The sequence below is a fragment of the Pseudophryne corroboree genome, chromosome 8 (assembly GCF_028390025.1).
Source record: "Pseudophryne corroboree isolate aPseCor3 chromosome 8, aPseCor3.hap2, whole genome shotgun sequence".
NCBI classification, from domain to species: domain Eukaryota; kingdom Metazoa; phylum Chordata; class Amphibia; order Anura; family Myobatrachidae; genus Pseudophryne; species Pseudophryne corroboree.
This window is the reverse complement of record NC_086451.1, coordinates 38,389,350-38,410,226: the sequence shown is the minus strand read 5'-3', so window position 1 is coordinate 38,410,226 and position 20,877 is coordinate 38,389,350. Positions and strand designations below refer to the sequence as shown.

General features: G+C 46.8%; 1 long non-coding RNA gene across 1 annotated transcript in view; it reads left to right on the top strand.

The window, feature by feature from the left end:
• Nucleotides 1-20,483, top strand: part of LOC134947460 (uncharacterized) — a 103,153-nt gene extending 82,670 nt beyond the window's left edge. Inside the window, exon 3 of the long non-coding RNA XR_010182560.1 lies at nt 18,402-20,483. This is a non-coding gene — a long non-coding RNA (uncharacterized LOC134947460). The remainder of the gene's footprint in view (nt 1-18,401) is intronic.
• The last annotated feature ends 394 nt before the right edge of the window (nt 20,484-20,877 follow it).

Here is a 20,877-nt window from a genome sequence, read left to right as displayed (position 1 = left end):
TGGGACAGGCATTAATGGTGTGAGACGGAGCTGCACAATAGAGACAGAGAGACTCGGAGAGACGTCTTCGGCGCTCAGCAGGAGTTAAACGGGAACGGCCAAGTTGCATGGGCTCATCTTTAGATGGTGACAGTTGACGAGGAGGAGGAGCAGAAGATTTTGGAGCAGATGATCTTCCACGCTCAGTTGCTCTCTCTCTGAAACGTAAATCAACTTTCGTGCAGAGTGAGATTAGCTCATCTAACTTAGAAGGTAAGTCTCTGGTAGCTAACTCATCTTTAATACGCTCAGATAAGCCATGCCAGAATGCAGCATACAGGGCCTCGTCGTTCCATGCCAGTTCGGACGCCAGGATCTGGAACTGTATCAGATATTGTCCTACAGTACGTGACCCCTGGCGTAAACGGAGAATCTCGGATGAAGCTGAGGTTACCCGGCCTGGCTCGTCGAAGATGCGCCTGAATGTTGACACGAAGGCAGTGTAGGAAGATAGCAGGGTGTCGGACCTCTCCCATAACGGTGATGCCCAATCAAGGGCTGAGCCACTGAGAAAAGAAATAATGTAGGCAATTTTTGTACGGTCACTGGGAAAATTGCCAGGTTGTAGCTCAAACTGAATCTCACACTGGTTGAGAAATCCCCTGCAGAATCTTGGAGATCCGTCAAATTTTGCTGGCGTTGGAAGATGAAGACGTGGAGCAGAAATGGGTAAGGTGGGTGGGGTTATAGCTGGAGTCACTGTGGTTGACGCACCAGACGCGCCTGATCCACGGAGAGTTGTCTGAATCCCATCCAGCCGAGTAGAGAAATCCTGGAGACAGCGGATGATGTGGCCCTGTGCAGCCTCCTGATGTTCTAGTCGGGCTGCCAGTTCTTGCATCGGCCTGGCCGCTTGATCCTGGTCTCCGGCTGGATTCATTAGGTCAGTGCTTACTGTCACATCTGAGGGCCTGAGCTGACTGGAGGCAGCCTCAGTTGTAGGGGCTGAGATGTACCGGAACCTGGGAGGTTGTATCAGACCCCTGGACATGTAAGTAACATGAATAATAACTGCCCGAAGGCGTGACCACGACAACTTGGATAAAAGTCAATGATGTTTATTATGACAACTCCGCAACACAGCAGCAGTAAAAGAAAACGTAAAAGTCAGCAAAGAATAAATACAGTTCCTGGGTACTACAGGATGGCAGGAGCCACAGGGCACTGGTAGTGTGAGATAGTTCTTATAATCTTCTAGATGGAAAGTCCTTACCAGGCCCGACTGTAGCAATGGAGATAACCCAGGATTGTACCAGCTGGTGTTCCAGGAAAAGCTGGGTTGCTGAAGATAAAACGGCTGCTGTGGATACTGGCTGGAACCAGACTGTTGTTAGCACGGAGTGGATACTGGCTGGAACCAGTTAAATAATAAATGAACTTGGGAGCGATGAAATATGAACTGAAATGTAGAACTTGAGAGCGGAGAAATAATAATACCGGTGGAGAGTGGTAAAGTGTAGAAAGGACACCGGCCCTTTAAGAGAAGCTGTACTCTGCTGGAAGCTGGGCTGGAAGCAGGTAATGTTGTAGCTGGAAACAGATGAATCCACAATGGATTGGAGAGTCAGGCTACACCGCAGGTGGAATGCTGGTGCGGGTCTCTATGGTGGAAGTCTTGAGACTGGAGCTGGAACCTGGAAGACAATCACAGGAGAGAGACAAACAGGAACTAGGTTTGACAACCAAAGCACTGACGCCTTCCTTGCTCAGGCACAGTGTATTTATACCTGCAGCAAGGAAGGGATTGGCTAGGCAATTATGCAGATTAACAATACTGACAACAGATTGGAGGAAATGATCAGCTGACAGAATCCAAGATGGCAGCGCCCATGCAGACACTTGGAGGGAAGTTTGGTTTGTAATCCATGTGGTAATGAAAACAGTAATGGCGGCGCCGGCCACTGGAGACAGGAGACGCCAGGCTGACAAGTGCACATCCAACCACGCGGACACAGCGGAGGCCGCGGCTGACGTAATCGCCACTCTGACACTCTGCATGCAGAAGCTCAGGGACGGCGGCGGAGGCCGCGGGAGACGCCATGCAAGATGTAATAAGGCGTTACTGTGACAGCGTCTCAGAGAGACAGGAGAGGATGCAGGAATGTGAACATTAGGATAACAGATGGGATCCGGTCCTGGAGCGCTGAGCCAGCCTTAGGAGGCATCTGATGGGTAAGAAATGGCGTCCAGATACCCGGATCGTGACACTTTTCCCTTTATACTTAAATGAGATGTTTTCTTTAAGATTTTGAAAAAGTGCTTAAATTTGAGGTGCCCTTTCTTAATCCTTCCCTCTTCACGTCCTTTAAAAGTAGATGTTGAAGAAGTATTATGACTACCAGTCCTAGCACTAGGTTGCTTTTATTCTGATCCATGATTGATTTTATGTTTTTCACTGGGACATGAGCAGTGGCGGAACTAGCAAGCGGTGGGCCCAGGTGCGACAAAATGCTTTGCCCCCCCCATCCCATCCAAGTCCACCCCCTCACCCCTTGAGAGGATCTGGTGAGGGGGACCTGCTCAGGGCCAGAGAAATGGATACCTAGCAACAGTGCCGTAACTAGACATTTTAGCACTGTGTGCAAGAAACGGCATCGGAGCCCCACCCCTGCATGCAAAACAGGGGCAGTGCGCGCCGTAGGCGCGTGCAAAAATACATAGTGGCGTGGCTTCGCGGGGAAGGGGTGTGGCCACAAAATAATACCAATTCCTAAAACGGTGCACAGTAGTCTCCATTCTTCAAATTATGCCGCACAGTAGCACCACTACACCAGGTAGAGACCCTTTTACACCTTACAGCGAACAGATTCCTCTTTTTACACATTACGGCAGACAGCGTCCCCTTTTTACACATTACGGCAGACAGCGTCCCCCTTTTTATACATTACGGCAGACAGCGTCCCCTTTTTACACATAACGGCAGACAGCGTGCCCTTGTTACACATAGCGGCAGACAGCGTGCACTTTTTACACATTACGGCAGACAGCGTACACTTTTTACACATAACGGCAGACAGCGTGCCCTTGTTAAACATAGCGGCAGACAGCGTACACTTTTTACACATAACGGCAGACAGCGTCCCCCTTTTTACACATTACGGCAGACAGCGTCCCCTTTTTACACATTACGGCAGGCAGCGTACACTTTTTACACATAACGGCAGACAACGTACACTTTTTACACATAGCGGCAGACAGCGTGCCCTTGTTACACATTACGGCAGACAGCGTGCCCTTGTTACACATTACGGCAGACAGCGTGCCCTTGTTACACATTACGGCAGACAGCGTGCCCTTGTTACACATTACGGCAGGCAGATTCCCCCTTTTTACACGTTGCGGCAGGCAGTCCCCCGTTTTTACACATTGTGGCAGGCAGATTCCCCATTTTTACACATTACGGAAGGCAGATTCTCCCTTTTTACACATAGCGGCAGGCAGATACCCCATTTTTACACATTGCGGCAGGCAGATTCCCCATTTTTACACATTGCGGCAGGCAGTCCCCCCTTTTTACACATTGCGGCAGGCAGTCCCCCATTTTTACACATAGCGGCAGGCAGTCCACCCTTTTTACACATTGCGGTAGGCAGTCCCCCACTTTTACACATAGCGGCAGGCAGTCCCAACAAAAAGAGAAAGAAAGAAAGAAGGAAAGAAAGAAAGAAAGAAAGAAAGAAAGAAAGAAAGAAAGAAAGAAAGAAAGAAAGAAAGAAAGAAAGAAAGAAAGAAAGAAAGTAGAATCATACTTACCCTCTCCGCTGGCTCAGGCTCCTCGTGCAGCTTGACGATTCCCGGGCAGTAGACGAGGTGAAGGAGGGAGCCGCAGCAGCGCTGTGTTATTGGTGGAGGCGCTGCTGCTGCTGCTGCCCCCCTGCTTCACTATAGGCTGTTCTCGGAAGACAGCCTATAGTGAAGCAGAGGGGCAGCGGCAGCAGCGCCTCCACCAGTAACAAAGCGCTGCTGCGGCTCCCTCCTTCACCTCCGTCCTCCTTCTTCCCCCGTCCGTGCCGCTGCTCTTCTCCTCTGTGGGCGGCTGTGCACTGCGGGCAGCGGTTGCCCGCAGCGCACAGCGGCATGTAATGAGTCAGTTTGACTCATTACATGCTTGGGCCCCTGGACAGAGGCGGGCCCCAGTGCAATGCACTGCTTGCCCTGCCGGTAGATCCACCTCTGGACATGAGTAAAGCTACTGTAGTTGAACTTAGCTGCCACCACACTAAGGGCCTAATTCAGACCCGATCGCTGCGTAGCCTAATGCCCTATGTCTAGTGCGCACGTGCAGCGGCCGCACTGTGCGTGCGCACCAAGTGAGATGCGGTCATGGGGCGGGAGGGGGCGTGCCAACGGCGTTAGTACGCCATTGTGGGGGCGCGGTCTGGACAACACAGACGTGTCCGGACCGTTGCTAGGGCGGGCCGTGGCGGCTGTGTGACATCACACGCAGCCGCTGCGACCCAGAACATGGCAGGTAGCCGCCTGCCAGCACAGCTAGGCTTCACAGGCAGGGAGCTACTTGGCAGGAGCAAAAGCATTGCCACCGTACGATGCTTTTGCAACCGTGCGGGGGGGGGGGGGGGGGAGGTCCTGACATGCGGGGCGGACTAGCCCTGTGCTGGGTGTCCCCCGCATGTCAGAGATCAGGTCTGAATCACCCCCTTAGAGAACATATTATGAGATAGGGAAATGAGGGGGTTACTGTTACAATGCAGCTAGGGATTCCAACTGGTAAAGCACAAGGCTCCCACCAGGTCTGGAGAGTAACCCGCACCGATATGGGTAAATCATATATATATTCCAAAGTTGGGGTGCCTTCCGTCTAATCAAACCCTTATTTTGGGAATACCCATATATATGTGTGAAGGCTCGAAAGGTGCTACCAACTGGTTTGGGTAAGGATATAGAATCAAAACCACATAGAGAGGGGAAAGGAGAGAGAAACCAGGTACAATTGTGGTGCACTCAACCCAACTGACATGTGTTATTATAATTAGTTATAATCAAGATATATATCCACAGTATTGATATTCAATAAAGGCTTAAATGCCCATAATCTTGATTACTGTTAAAAAGATTTTTATTTTTATTGTGGGACTAAAATATGTCCTTTATTAACAATAGAGCGAAATATTAAAATCCAAAAAATAAAGAAAAATTAAATGTGATAAAGAATAAACTTAATGTGAATAAAGATTTAAAAAAACAAAACAAAGCAAATGTGTCGTTCCCTGTATATGTCACTAATTATTTATTTCAGATGTACATGACATGCATACATGTATAAGTATGCTTCATTGTGCCAGTGCTAAGTTCTGACGAGATCTATATTATTTCTGATATTAATTGGAGCTATTACTATATGTCATAGAAGAATTATGTTAACATGTTCTTTGAGTCATAAGAAGTTGCAACAAGTTATAACCGTGATATTTTAATGTTGCAACTGTGACTCAAAACACCTGCCACTGATGCTGCTTTCACATCGCACACCCTGCTTTTAAAACGTTTCTTAAAACGGGTCTGAGCAGTTAAACCCCCTTCACATCGCATGTTGTAACTGGTAAATTACAATTTCATTACCGTTTTGGTACCTTTCACACTGAACCCGTTGCACCCATAGAAAACAGTGGTTGTCATTGTAAATGGACTTTTCTGTAGTGATGAGCACCGGAAATTTTCGGGTTTTGTGTTTTGGTTTTGGGTTCGGTTCCGCGGCCGTGTTTTGGGTTCGAACGCGTTTTGGCAAAACCTCACCGAATTTTTTTTGTCAGATTCGGGTGTGTTTTGGATTCGTTTTTTTTTTTTCAAAAATCCCTAAAAAACAGCTTAAATCATAGAATTTGGGGGTCATTTTGATCCCAAAGTATTATTAACCTCAATAACCATTATTTCCACTAATTTTCAGTCTATTCTGAACACCTCACACCTCACAATATTATTTTTAGTCCTAAAATTTGCACCGAGGTCGCTGGATGACTAAGCTCAGCGACCCAAGTGGCCGACACAAACACCTGGCCCATCTAGGAGTGGCACTGCAGTGTCACGCAGGATGGCCCTTCCAAAAAACACTCCCCAAACAGCACATGACGCAAAGAAAAAAAGAGGCGCAATTAGGTAGCTGTGTGAGTAAGATAAGCGACCCAAGTGGCCGACACAAACACCTGGCCCATCTAGGAGTGGCACTGCAGTGTCACGCAGGATGGCCCTTCCAAAAAACACTCCCCAAACAGCACATGACGCAAAGAAAAAAAGAGGCGCAATTAGGTAGCTGTGTGAGTAAGATAAGCGACCCAAGTGGCCGACACAAACACCTGGCCCATCTAGGAGTGGCACTGCAGTGTCACGCAGGATGGCCCTTCCAAAAAACACTCCCCAAACAGCACATGACGGAAAGAAGAAAAAAAAGAGGCGCAATGAGGTAGCTGTGTGAGTAAGATAAGCGACCCAAGTGGCCGACACAAACACCTGGCCCATCTAGGAGTGGCACTGCAGTGTCACGCAGGATGGCCCTTCCAAAAAACACTCCCCAAACAGCACATGACGCAAAGAAAAATGAAAGAAAAAAGAGGTGCAAGATGGAATTGTCCTTGGGCCCTCCCACCCACCCTTATGTTGTATAAACAGGACATGCACACTTTAACCAACCCATCATTTCAGTGACAGGGTCTGCCACACGACTGTGACTGAAATTACGGGTTGGTTTGGACCCCCACCAAAAAAGAAGCAATTAATCTCTCCTTGCACAAACTGGCTCTACAGAGGCAAGATGTCCACCTCATCATCATCCTACGATATATCACCGTGTACATCCCCCTCCTCACAGATTATCAATTCGTCCCCACTGGAATCCACCATCTCAGCTCCCTGTGTACTTTGTGGAGGCAATTGCTGCTGGTGAATGTCTCCACGGAGGAATTGATTATAATTCATTTTAATGAACATCATCTTCTCCACATTTTCTGGATGTAACCTCGTACGCCGATTGCTGACAAGGTGAGCGGCGGCACTAAACACTCTTTCGGAGTACACACTTGTGGGAGGGCAACTTAGGTAGAATAAAGCCAGTTTGTGCAAGGGCCTCCAAATTGCCTCTTTTTCCTGCCAGTATAAGTACGGACTGTCTGACGTGCCTACTTGGATGCGGTCACTCATATAATCCTCCACCATTCTTTCAATGGGGAGAGAATCATATGCAGTGACAGTAGACGACATGTCCGTAATCGTTGTCAGGTCCTTCAGTCCGGACCAGATGTCAGCATCAGCAGTCGCTCCAGACTGCCCTGCATCACCGCCAGCGGGTGGGCTCGGAATTCTGAGCCTTTTCCTCGCACCCCCAGTTGCGGGAGAATGTGAAGGAGGAGATGTTGACAGGTCGCGTTCCGCTTGACTTGACAATTTTGTCACCAGCAGTTCTTTGAACCCCAGCAGACTTGTGTCTGCCGGAAAGAGAGATCCAAGGTAGGTTTTAAATCTAGGATCGAGCACGGTGGCCAAAATGTAGTGCTCTGATTTCAACAGATTGACCACCCGTGAATCCTTGTTAAGCGAATTAAGGGCTCCATCCACAAGTCCCACATGCCTAGCGGAATCGCTCTGTGTTAGCTCCTCCTTCAATGTCTCCAGCTTCTTCTGCAAAAGCCTGATGAGGGGAATGACCTGACTCAGGCTGGCAGTGTCTGAACTGACTTCACGTGTGGCAAGTTCAAAAGGTTGCAGAACCTTGCACAACGTTGAAATCATTCTCCACTGCGCTTGAGACAGGTGCATTCCACCTCCTATATCGTGCTCAGTTGTATAGGCTTGAATGGCCTTTTGCTGCTCCTCCAACCTCTGAAGCATATAGAGGGTTGAATTCCACCTCGTTACCACTTCTTGCTTCAGATGATGGCAGGGCAGGTTCAGGCGTTTTTGGTGGTGCTCCAGTCTTCTGTACGTGGTGCCTGTACGCCGAAAGTGTCCCGCAATTCTTCTGGCCACCGACAGCATCTCTTGCACGCCCCTCTCGTTTTTTAAATAATTCTGCACCCCCAAATTCAAGGTTTGTGCAAAACATGGGACGTGCTGGAATTTGCCCAGATTTAATGCACACACAATATTGCTGGCGATGTCCGATGCCACAATCCACAGGAGAGTCCAATTGGGGTAAGCCATTCTGCGATGATCTTCCTCAGTTGCCGTAAGAGGTTTTTAGCTGTGTGCGTATTCTGGAAAGCGGTGATACAAAGCGTAGCCTGCCTAGGAAAGAGTTGGCGTTTGCGAGATGCTGCTACTGGTGCCGCCGCTGCTGTTCTTGTGGCGGGAGTCCATACATCTACCCAGTGGGCTGTCACAGTCATATAGTCCTGAGCCTGCCCTGCTCCACTTGTCCACATGTCCGTGGTTAAGTGGACATTGGGTACAACTGCATTTTTTAGGACACTGGTGAGTCTTTTTCTGAGGTCTGTGTACATTTTCGGTATCGCCTGCCTAGAGAAATGGAACCTAGATAGTATTTGGTACCGGGGACACAGTACCTCCAACAAGTCTCTAGTTGGCTCTGCAGTAATGATGGATACCGGAACCACGTTTCTCACCGCCCAGGATGCCAAGGCCTCAGTTATCCGCTTTGCAGCAGGATGACTGCTGTGATATTTCATCTTCCTCGCAAAGGACTTTTGGACAGTCAATTGCTTGGTGGAAGTAGTAAAAGTGGTCTTACGAGTACGACTTCCCCTCTGGGATGACCATCGACTCCCAGCAGCAACAACAGCAGCGCCAGCAGCAGTAGGCGTTACACGCAAGGATGCATCGGAGGAATCCCAGGCAGGAGAGGACTCGTCAGAATTGCCAGTGACATGGCCTGCAGGACTATTGGCATTCCTGGGGAAGGAGGAAATTGACACTGAGGGAGTTGGTGGGGTGGTTTGCGTGAGCTTGGTTACAAGAGGAAGGGATTTACTGGTCAGTGGACTGCTTCCGCTGTCGCCCAAAGTTTTTGAACTTGTCACTGACTTATGATGAATGCGCTGCAGGTGACGTATAAGGAAGGATGTTCCGAGGTGGTTAACGTCCTTACCCCTACTTATTACAGCTTGACAAAGGCAACACACGGCTTGACAAATGTTGTCCGCATTTCTGTTGAAATACTTCCACACCGAAGAGCTGATTTTTTTGGTATTTTCACCAGGCATGTCAATGGCCCTATTCCTCCCACGGACAACAGGTGTCTCCCCGGGTGCCTGACTTAAACAAACCACCTCACCATCAGAATCCTCCTTGTCAATTTCCTCCCCAGCGCCAGCAGCACCCATATCCTCCTCATCCTGGTGTACTTCAACACTGACATCTTCAATCTGACTATCAGGAACTGGACTGCGGGTGCTCCTTCCAGCACTTGCAGGGGGCGTGCAAATGGTGGAAGGCGCATGCTCTTCACGTCCAGTGTTGGGAAGGTCAGGCATCGCAAACAACACAATTGGACTCTACTTGTGGATTTGTGATTTCGAAGAACGCACAGTTCTTTGCTGTGCTTTTGCCAGCTTGAGTCTTTTCATTTTTCTAGCGAGAGGCTGAGTGCTTCCATCCTCATGTGAAGCTGAACCGCTAGCCATGAACATAGGCCAGGGCCTCAGCCGTTCCTTGCCACTCCGTGTGGTAAATGGCATATTGGCAAGTTTACGCTTCTCCTCCGACAATTTTATTTTAGATTTTTGAGTCCTTTTTTTACTGATATTTGGTGTTTTGGATTTTACATGCTCTGTACTATGACATTGGGCATCGGCCTTGGCAGACGACGTTGCTGGCATTTCATCGTCTCGGCCATGACTAGTGGCAGCAGCTTCAGCACGAGGTGGAAGTGGATCTTGATCTTTCCCTATTTTTGGAACCTCAACATTTTTGTTCTCCATATTTTAATAGGCACAACTAAAAGGCACCTCAGGTAAACAATGGAGATGGATGGATACTAGTATACTTATGGATGGACGAGCGACTGCCGACACAGAGGTAGCTACAGCCGTGGACTACCGTACTGCGTCTGCTGCTAATATAGACTGGATGATAATGATATAAAAAATATATATATATCACTACTGCAGCCGGACAGGTATATATTATATAATGACGGACCTGCTGGACACTGTCAGCACTGCAGACTCCTAAAGTAAGCTACTAGTATCAAGAAGATAGAAAAAAAAAAAAAACACCACAGGTAGGTGGTATACAATTATGGATGGATGAGCGACTGCCGACACAGAGGTAGCTACAGCCATGGACTACCGTACTGTGTCTGCTGCTAATATAGACTGGATGATAATGATATAAAAAATATATATATATCACTACTGCAGCCGGACAGGTATATATTATATAATGACGGACCTGCTGGACACTGTCAGCACTGCAGACTCCTAAAGTAAGCTACTAGTATCAAGAAGATAGAAAAAAAAACACACCACAGGTAGGTGGTATACAATTATGGATGGACGAGCGACTGCCGACACAGAGGTAGCTACAGCCGTGGACTACCGTACTGCGTCTGCTGCTAATATAGACTGGATGATAATGATATTAAAAATATATATATATCACTACTGCAGCCGGACAGGTATATATTATATAATGACGGACCTGCTGGACACTGTCAGCACTGCAGACTCCTAAAGTAAGCTACTAGTATCAAGAAGATAGAAAAAAAAAAAAACACCACAGGTAGGTGGTATACAATTATGGATGGACGAGCGACTGCCGACACAGAGGTAGCTACAGCCGTGGACTACCGTACTGCGTCTGCTGCTAATATAGACTGGATGATAATGATATAAAAAATATATATATATCACTACTGCAGCCGGACAGGAATATATTATATAATGACGGACCTGCTGGACACTGTCAGCACTGCAGACTCCTAAAGTAAGCTACTAGTATCAAGAAGATAGAAAAAAAAAAAAACACCACAGGTAGGTGGTATACAATTATGGATGGACGAGCGACTGCCGACACAGAGGTAGCTACAGCCGTGGACTACCGTACTGCGTCTGCTGCTAATATAGACTGGATGATAATGATATAAAAAATATATATATATCACTACTGCAGCCGGACAGGTATATATTATATAATGACGGACCTGCTGGACACTGTCAGCACTGCAGACTCCTAAAGTAAGCTACTAGTATCAAGAAGATAGAAAGAAAAAAAAACACCACAGGTAGGTGGTATACAATTATGGATGGACGAGCGACTGCCGACACAGAGGTAGCTACAGCCGTGGACTACCGTACTGCGTCTGCTGCTAATATAGACTGGATGATAATGATATAAAAAATATATATATATCACTACTGCAGCCGGACAGGTATATATTATATAATGACGGACCTGCTGGACACTGTCAGCACTGCAGACTCCTAAAGAAAGCTACTAGTAGTATCAAGAAGATAGAAAAAAAAAAAAACACCACAGGTAGGTGGTATACAATTATGGATGGACGAGCGACTGCCGACACAGAGGTAGCTACAGCCGTGGACTACCGTACTGCGTCTGCTGCTAATATAGACTGGATGATAATGATATAAAAAATATATATATATCACTACTGCAGCCGGACAGGTATATATTATAATGACGGACCTGCTGGACACTGTCAGCACTGCAGACTCCTAAAGTAAGCTACTAGTATCAAGAAGATAGAAAAAAAAAAACACCACAGGTAGGTGGTATACAATTATGGATGGACGAGCGACTGCCGACACAGAGGTAGCTACAGCCGTGGACTACCGTACTGCGTCTGCTGCTAATATAGACTGGATGATAATGATATAAAAAAATATATATATATCACTACTGCAGCCGGACAGGTATATATTATATAATTAATGACGGACCTGCTGGACACTGTCAGCAGAATGCGTTTATAGAATAAAAACACCACACGACGAGTGTTTAACTTTTTCAGGCAGACAATCACAATATACTGGTGGTCAGACAGTGGTCACTGGTCAGTCACACTGGCAGTGGCACTCTGGCAGCAAAAGTGTGCACTGTTAAATAATATGTACTCCTGCTACTGCTCCCCAGTCTCCCCCACAATTAAGCTGTGTGAGCACTGAGCACTCAGCACAGTCAGATATCCATAGATGATGCAGCACACTGAGGCTGAGCACAGATATGGTATACTGTTACTGTGTCACTGTGTATCGGTTTTTTTCAGGCAGAGAACGGATTATATTAAATAATAATATAATAAAACTGCACTGGTGGTCACTGGTCAGTCACTAGTAAACTCTGCACTCTCTGAGTACTCCTAAGCTCCAGTAAATCAAGTGTCTCACTCTCACTCTCTCTCTTCTAATCTAAATGGAGAGGACGCCAGCCACGTCCTCTCCCTATGAATCTCAATGCACGTGTGAAAATGGCGGCGACGCGCGGCTCCTTATATAGAATCCGAGTCCCGCGATAGAATCCGAGCCTCGCGAGAATCCGACAGCGGGATGATGACGTTCGGGCGCGCTCGGGTTTGCCGAGCAAGGCGGGAAGATCCGAGTCTGCCTCGGATCCGTGTAAAAAGGCTGAAGTTCGGGGGGGTTCGGATTCCGAGGAACCGAACCCGCTCATCACTACTTTTCTGGCCCACACATTATTAATATTTATTAATTATTAATTATTTGGCTAGTCGTACGATGGAACCCAGCAGCTTCAAGCATCTTTACCATGTTTTTGTAGATTACTGCATCCTTCACTGTCCCAGTGATTTGTCTACATATTTCTTCATCCCCTCTGATCCTAAGCAGCTCCCTAACCTCCTCATCACTCCAATTTGCCATTTTAAACTGTATTCTGTATAATAAAACGCTCCCTTCACTCTCATGTGTTTCCTCCAGTTTATTTCCTGCTTCTGTCTAGTGACATCACACATGGAGACAGCCTATCACCTTCTGTGGCTTGGAAATACAGTTTCTGAGCCTTTCACACTGCACAATGAAAGGGGTCTGAACCGTATAGGACCCTGCTTTTTAACCGTTTCAAAATACCAGTATTTTGAAAATGGTAAATTCAAGGTGGCCCTTTCACACCGCAGCTAGAACCGTTTTAGAAGGCTTAAAAATCGGCAATTTACCGGGTTTAAGCTGCGGTGTGAAAGGCTATGTGGCCGGAGGGGCTCCAGCCCACGTGGAAAATGGCCGCCGCGGCACTGAAGGGGTTAACCCCTAGTGCCCGGCGCCATTTTACAGACAATGGGCGCTTGGCGCCAGGTTTAAACTACTGTGGGCGCTAGGCGCCGTGTTTTATAAATGTTTAAAATATGTATTTTAAATGTGTGCCGCAGTCCCGGACCCCTCCGGAGACCGCGGCAGTGAGGGCAGCCCCCGGCGCGCTGAACAGTGTGTGCGCGCCGGGGGAGAGGTGAACCGCTGCAGCCAGGAGATCAGCTCCCGCTGCAGCGATCGGAGTGCGCCACTGACCGCCAGGGTCCGGGAGCTCTGCTCCCGGCAACGGCAGCGGTGAGCACAGCCCCCCGGCGCACTGAGCTGTGTGTGCGCCGGGGGGAGAAGGGTGAGCCGCTGCGGCTGGGAGCTCAGCTCCTGCTGCAGCGCGCTCTGGGCTTGCCTGTGCTGGGGGACGGGAGCTCTGCTACCGGCGCCTCAGCACACTGGAGGCGGCCAGCAGCGGCAGCCGGGACGAACGTCCCGGGCTGCTGGGCGGCAAGGGGGGTGCGCCGCAGCCCGGCTCCACACCGGACGCTGCAGCGAGGCCACAGATCCAGCGCCGCATACAGGGGACCGGGCTAGCCGGCTCCCTGGCGGCGGGGGGATGAGTAGGTTGGTGAGTGCTGGGGTCCGGGAGCTACGCTCCCGGCACCTCAGCGCTGCAAAGGACCCAGAGCCACGGCGGCTGGGACAAGGGCTTCGGATCAGGGGGGTGCGCCGCTACGTGCGGCGAGGCCTCAAAGTGAGTGCCCCACTGGGGGGACAGGGAGCGCCAGCTAACTGGACCCCAGAGGCAGGCAGGCAGGCTGGAGGATGGGGGAAGCCAGCCCCATACCTCCAGCGCAGAGAGGGAGAGCCCTAGCAGCCAGGCTGCAGGGCTAGGGGAGCCCAGCGCTGGGCACAGTACTTAAAGGGGAATGTACAGTGTGTTTTAAATGTGATGTATTTAAAGGTAAAATGCACTTACTTGGTTGTGTGTCCCAGGAGGGGGGAATCCATGGCTGTGCAGGCTGATGGATTCTCCCAGACCTTTTCCCCAAAAACAGAATACTTTCCCATCCAGCCTCATACTTTAAAGGGGAATTGGGAGAAAGAGAAGAAGCTCAGCTTTGAAACAAGCTGAGTGGTTTTCTGGAGCTCCATGGAGATCACCCGTAGTGGCCTGGAAACCTGGACCGGGGAGCTAGGCTGCCCAGCTCTGGAGCCCAAATCCTGGCTGCAGGCAGTGGGCTGGGTCCCGGGCAGGTTTCTGGAAGTCAGTTTAGGAGGGAAAACTTCCCCCAGCCTAGACTGAACGGCACCAGGGCGTATCCTGATCCTCCAGGATGGGACAGTCATAGGAGAGTGACCACTCCCTACTGTCCATAGAGAACAATGTTAGCTGTGCATGTGACCAAGGCATGCACAGCTCATGGGTAAACATTGATTGGTTGTACACCACAGGGCGGGCTTACCCCCTGTGGTAATGTGTATTGGAGTGGGATAAAAGGAGGGCAGTTGGCCCATAGAGATTGTATTGTACCATCTTTATTCTGCTGAAACATCTGATTGTATGCTGTTGCCCCTAGCAATAGGGAGGAGCCTTTTTAAAGGTTATCATTGAGCAAATAAACATCATTGCCTCAAGAAGACTGCTTCATCTTGTGACCTACAGGGTTATGCCAACCATAGCCCCGTCCTCCGGCTGTCCAGGGAAGCACCTAACGTCTCCAAGTTCCACCTTCCACCAGCTACCGGTAGAGGCCTAGCAAGTGGCTAGTGGGGATTCGTCAGCACCACACTGGTGTGGTAAGGCAGTGCGTCGGCACATACAGAGCAGAACCGTGGTTCCAAACGCCACGGCAGGTTAGGAGTTTGGTGGTGGCAGCATAAATCCGCCCACAACGCAGTGGGTGGAGTCAGTAACAGGCGGTTACTGACGGTAAGCGGGAATCCCCTATGTGGTCAGGCCTCGTGTGACTTGACCTTCCATTCCGTGCGCAGCCAACGGGACGCGAAAGCGGCGAGTGCTTTCGTACGGGACCGTCCTGTCACAGGCTATTAATGTCTTAGTATTGTAATGTCAATATATGATTGAAACAAAGTTGCTGGATATGTGCTAACAGTATCAAATCGTGAGACACCGCACAATGAAACTGAGTTTATAATCGTACATATATCACTTTAACACAAGGAGAACTAATAGGGGTATCATAAATAGTTCAGTAAATCCACAACTTTTTATCCCCTGAAGTATCTTAGAATGACAGCACTCTTGAAATAATATATGAATTTATCAGTTGGTATCTAATATGAAATATAGATCCATGCTGGTTGACTGTCTTTTTACATTATACTGAGCTGTATCCGCTCAGTATGTTATGGTGACGCTTAATATTCACTAGCCGTGAGTGTGGTATATTACATAGAAATATTAGTGGATATGCTAAAAAGGTAAGTCAATATCTAACATGTGATACAAGTCCCCAATAGCTGATTATCTTGCTACACAATATGAAACCGATCCCCAATATCTAACAGTGTGACCACACTGTATCAATTGATCTCTATTCAGTATGTCACAGCACTATGCTGAACTGTGTCCATTCCGCAAGCCACGGCAGCACTTAAAGGGGCAGATGTACAGTATTAACCTGGAGAAGGCATAAGGAAGTGATAAACCAGTGATATGTGTAAGGTGATAAAGGCAGCAGCCAATCAGATCCTAAGTGTTAATTTACATATTGGAGCTGATTGGCTGGTGCCTTTATCACCTTGCACATATCACTGGTTTATCACTTCCTTATGCCTTCTACAGGTTAATACATCTGCCCCAAGGTCTGCTAGCCGTGTGTGTGATATATTGCGGGGAGGTGTTAATAAATGTATGGAGAGGGTACGTAAGTGTCTCACATTCCTACAGATCCCAAATGGCTGACTATCTAGCTGTACTGTATACCGCAAATACCTAATAACTGACTGTCTTGCCACACTGTGGTATACAGAAGAAATATGTGCCTCTTGATACTAAGATATATATATATATATATATATATATATATATATATATGTATTGGTGTCTTATGAACGATGCACATGGGCAGCCCTTGACTCTCATGCTGCACGCTATTAAATTGTGTCCATACTGGAAATGTAAGCAGCTCCGAATATCACCAGCTAAAGTGTATTTTAATATAATTATACATAGGTGTATTATAATTTATGTAGGTATCAGGAGACCTTGCCCCTGTCCGTATATTCACCAAAAAATTTGTTTGTGTATGACACTTTATATTTCCAATGTGCTGCTGTGAATTACGCAACAGCTATGTTAAGTGTCCACTAATCATAGGGACAGCATAACATACAGGACATATATCAGGAACAAGATAAACTTGATTCCCTTTAACTTCATATCAAAGTACTCAGCCGTCTCTTGTGTCATATAGCACTAGATTCGTGGCCCGCAGCACGTACATGAAGTGCTGATAATTATGAGGACATACAGATGGGTCCACGGTTATCTTGGCTAGTTTGCTGTGCCTAGGCACAACATGGTTTCTTAACATAAACCATTCATCTATTGTTCTCAGCTGCAATACAATACAGAAAACAATACAGCAGGGGATTAAGTCATTACAGCTGGGGATTAAGTCCGACTGCTCAATCTCAGTTAATCCTATTAAAGGTCAAGATAAACGTGGACCCATCTGTACGTACAATAGTTATCTCTATGACACTATTATTGTAACGCTCCTATTAGTATATCACTGTTCTCGAATGCATGTCACATATCGTTAACTTATCTATTATCACTGAATCACACATTGCTTAAACCTAACCATTTCACTCCAAATGAGCTTCCTCCGGGCACTATAGTAAACGGCGCCCGCCGGAAGTAGCGATTATATTTACAATGCAGTTCTATTAAAAGAATACAGATTGTTTTAGACACCAACAAACAATTATTTTTTTGCGGTTATTATTTTTGGTGTGCCGCTGCCAGCTAGGTACAGTAATATAGACTGCTTCTCATATAAATAAATACACTCTTCTTGAAATAAACGATTAAAATTTAATTAGAAAAGACTGGAGTTTTTTTAGACACCTGCAAAAAAAAAGAGCAATTACTATTTTGGGCTGCAGCTGTTGGGGACACACCATGCCTGATAATGTACATTGTAAGTTGCCTCTAAAAAACACACATTTTTGAAATATGATTTCAGTTAAACACCAATGTTTTTGCAATTATTATTTTGCAGCGCAGCTGACTGGTACACCCCCATGCTTGGTAATTATAGTAATATATGCTGCCTCTCAAAGACACAAACTTCTTGAAAATTACTATTTAACTGAATTTGAAAAGACTGGAGAATTTTCACTTTTTTTAAAACGGGTGCAGCTCACTCAGACACAGTACAGTATTTATTGGATAAATAAACTCATCCTCAACATCCTCATTAGCGCAGGTGTCAGCTACACAAATATCCTCACATTCTCTAGCACTTCTTAAGTGGCATCCTCAATTTCTATGTCATCAGCTGTACTTCTGCTGCTCATCCCCACATTTACAGAGGGAGCAAAAATGGTGGAAGGTGGCTTGTCTACGAGTACAATATAAGAAAGGTCAGGCTCATACATAGCACTCGAAGACACACTTAGTGGGACATTTACTAAGCAGTGATTAGAGCAGAGAAGTGAACCAGTGGAAAAGTTGCCCATGGCAACCAATCAACACTGAAGTAACATCTATAATTTGCATACTATAAAATGATACAGAACTGCTGAATGGTTGATGGGGCCACTTCTCAGCTCTTATCACTGCTTAGTAAATGTCCCCCTTAGACTCTCCTCAGGGATTTGTGACATTTCTGTCTCTGACTCTCCTCAGGGATTTGTGGCATTGCTGTCTCTGAATGCACAGTTTGTTTTACTGCCTTAGTGGTTTTCAGTTTCTTGTTATACCTCTTCTAGACTAGGCTTGAAAAGGTCTTGAATCATCATGAGAGGCAGAAGAAAATGCTATACTGACAGTAGCCGAACCACCACTCAGAAATAAGGGTGAAGGCCTGAGTCTTTCCTTCCAACTGTGTGTGGTGAATGGCATGTTGGCAATTTTATGATTTTCTGCACTTTATTTTAGAAGTGTTTTTTTTTTCTTTACCACTGTATATTGTTTTTTTTTTATTTCAGATCCCCTGGCTAAAACCCTCTTTGCCCTTGAGCAGCAGCTATAGATGATGATGAAGGACTAGTATCGTCATCATGACTGGTTGCATCATCTGCAGTAATAGTATCTGATTGCTGCTCCTGCTCTTCTCTAAACTGATTGTTATCCACTTTTTAACTGGCAGCTCTGCTCACACATTTTTTTTTTGCAACTGACAATACAGAGTCACACTGCTTATGTAAATGCAGTGGGTGGGGCTTGTGGAGTCAGCGCAGCACCACTGTGTGATGGGATTAGACTAAGGGGACTGGACACAGCTTGTGGATGGACACTGCACAGCCACTTGTACTAGATGGACACCGCACAGCCCTTAGATGGATGGACACAGCAGAGCAGAGTACAGCACACAGCAGCATGACTGAAGTGAAATGGTGCTGATTCACAGCCGCCAGGTCCTTATATAGATTAAAGCCCATGATAATCCAATGCCAGGGTGATGCTGATGATGGTAGGTTGATGTTTTGCCCAAATTTGGAATCTGAACTTGGCAGAAACACCTGAGCCAGTGCTCAGATTTACTCAGATCTCGGAAGTTTGGGTGCATTCAGATTTTCTTTATAGCTGAACAGTTCATCTCTGGTCTGCAATAACTTGCAGTTGCTGCTAGCATGTCGGAAAAACACATTACTCAATGACAAAGATGTCTGCAGTCACCCTTCCCACCCATTTCACTTACAGAAAACCCTCTCTAATGGTATCTATTCAAGAAAATTTACATTCCACACCTATTCCATACATTCTCCTCTGTGAAATTGCACCTGATCACGAGTGAGGGACTTGTCTGCAATCCAAAACACTGAAGATCTGTTATTTTTATTTATTTTTGGAGAAATCTAAATTTAGCCTTTTTTTGAGATCCAAACTTTGCAGCAAGACCCGAGCTGGGACTTGGTTCTCCTCGGAAACCTCAAGTTCAGGTGTGTTTGGTTTTCAGCAAATACTAACCACTCATCTCTAGTATTAACCAACAACTGTTTATGTTGGCGCTAGTAGCCAGGGTCAAAATGGCCCACATGGGCACACGGGAAATTACTGGTCACCCACACTGCCTAAGAGCCCGCCCTCTCTTCTAGGTTAGGTTTCAGACTGTGAACTCAAATTATACATGGCTATTTTATTAAATAGTCAGTTACCTGGTGGAGCAAGACCACTGTTAAGCAAGGGTGCTTGGTTCACTTACTTAGAAAGTACACCCATAATTAACCTGGTGGTTAGCCAAGTGTGTGTGGTGGCTGACCACACCTCATCTTTTGGCTGACCCTACCCCTTAAACATGGGCCCCCTCTACTACATCCCCCTGGTGGGATCTTCATGCCCCAGTCAGACACTGCTAATAGCACCCTAAAGTACTATACTTAGAAGCATGAATTGAATCAGTATCCAGTGGTAGTAATAGAGTGGAACAAGGGCTATTTGCTAGCACAGTATCCTACACTGCAGGAGGAAGCCTATGGACTAACTAGGGTGAGATCAAGCTTCCTAAGCTGTTGTATAATGAGTATTAGAAGTGAGCTGTCCTTGGTCTTGAGCTCAATTGTGTCCATAGTTATAACCACTAGGTTGACCTAAGTAAAGGTTCTTTGTATTCATGGAGCTACCAGGGAACATGAAAAAACTCTCCTGCCAGTCATCACCAAGGGACAAACAATTACTGGTACCATTGTTCCTAAGTTTCCACATCTAATTCTTAGCAGAGATTTCTCACTATTTAAAGAGGTCCTCCAAGAACATGTCTCATCAAACAGATGGGCAATTGAACCACAGCCCCAAAAGTCTTATCTGAAAGACCTGCTTCAGGGCCATGGGGAAATGTACATAAAACTGAGAGTCACCTTTAATAAATGCTGTCCATGGGTCCACAGCAAAGTCTTCCCGGTAACTGTGGACTGCTAAGTGTCGGGGTCAACACCTCCAGGGAATGAACCAACTTTGGCAGGTGAAGTTGTGAGCGAGTGTTCTCCAGCCCCTGGTGAGGACTCTGACTCTGACCAAATACCCCTCTTTTTATATAGATTATTAAAAGTGTGTGAGTTTGTATATTTAAAGGCGTTATTTTTCTGTGTTAATTTATAGTTTAATACATACTAAGTGATTCTTCTTTAACAACATTGATGTACCACTCCATAGCGTACAGTACTTTATCATCCTTCGGCTGTTACTGGCAAGGCCGTATGAAATAATTGAAGTTGCGGGGCCAGACAATTACAGGGTGATGCAGATCGGTAGGAGGAAGGAGGAACAGATCTAGTGTATCATGTCAACCTCCTGATAGAGTGCACGAGCTGGAAGGAGACAGAGGACTCAGTGCCATAGTTGGACAGACAAGGGTGTTAATAGGACTGACCGTCACCAGAACAGAGGCAACAAGCCGATAAAATGGTACAGTGGAATCAAGATGTGTTCTCTGCCCTTCCTTATTCACTTTACCTGTCAGTGGTA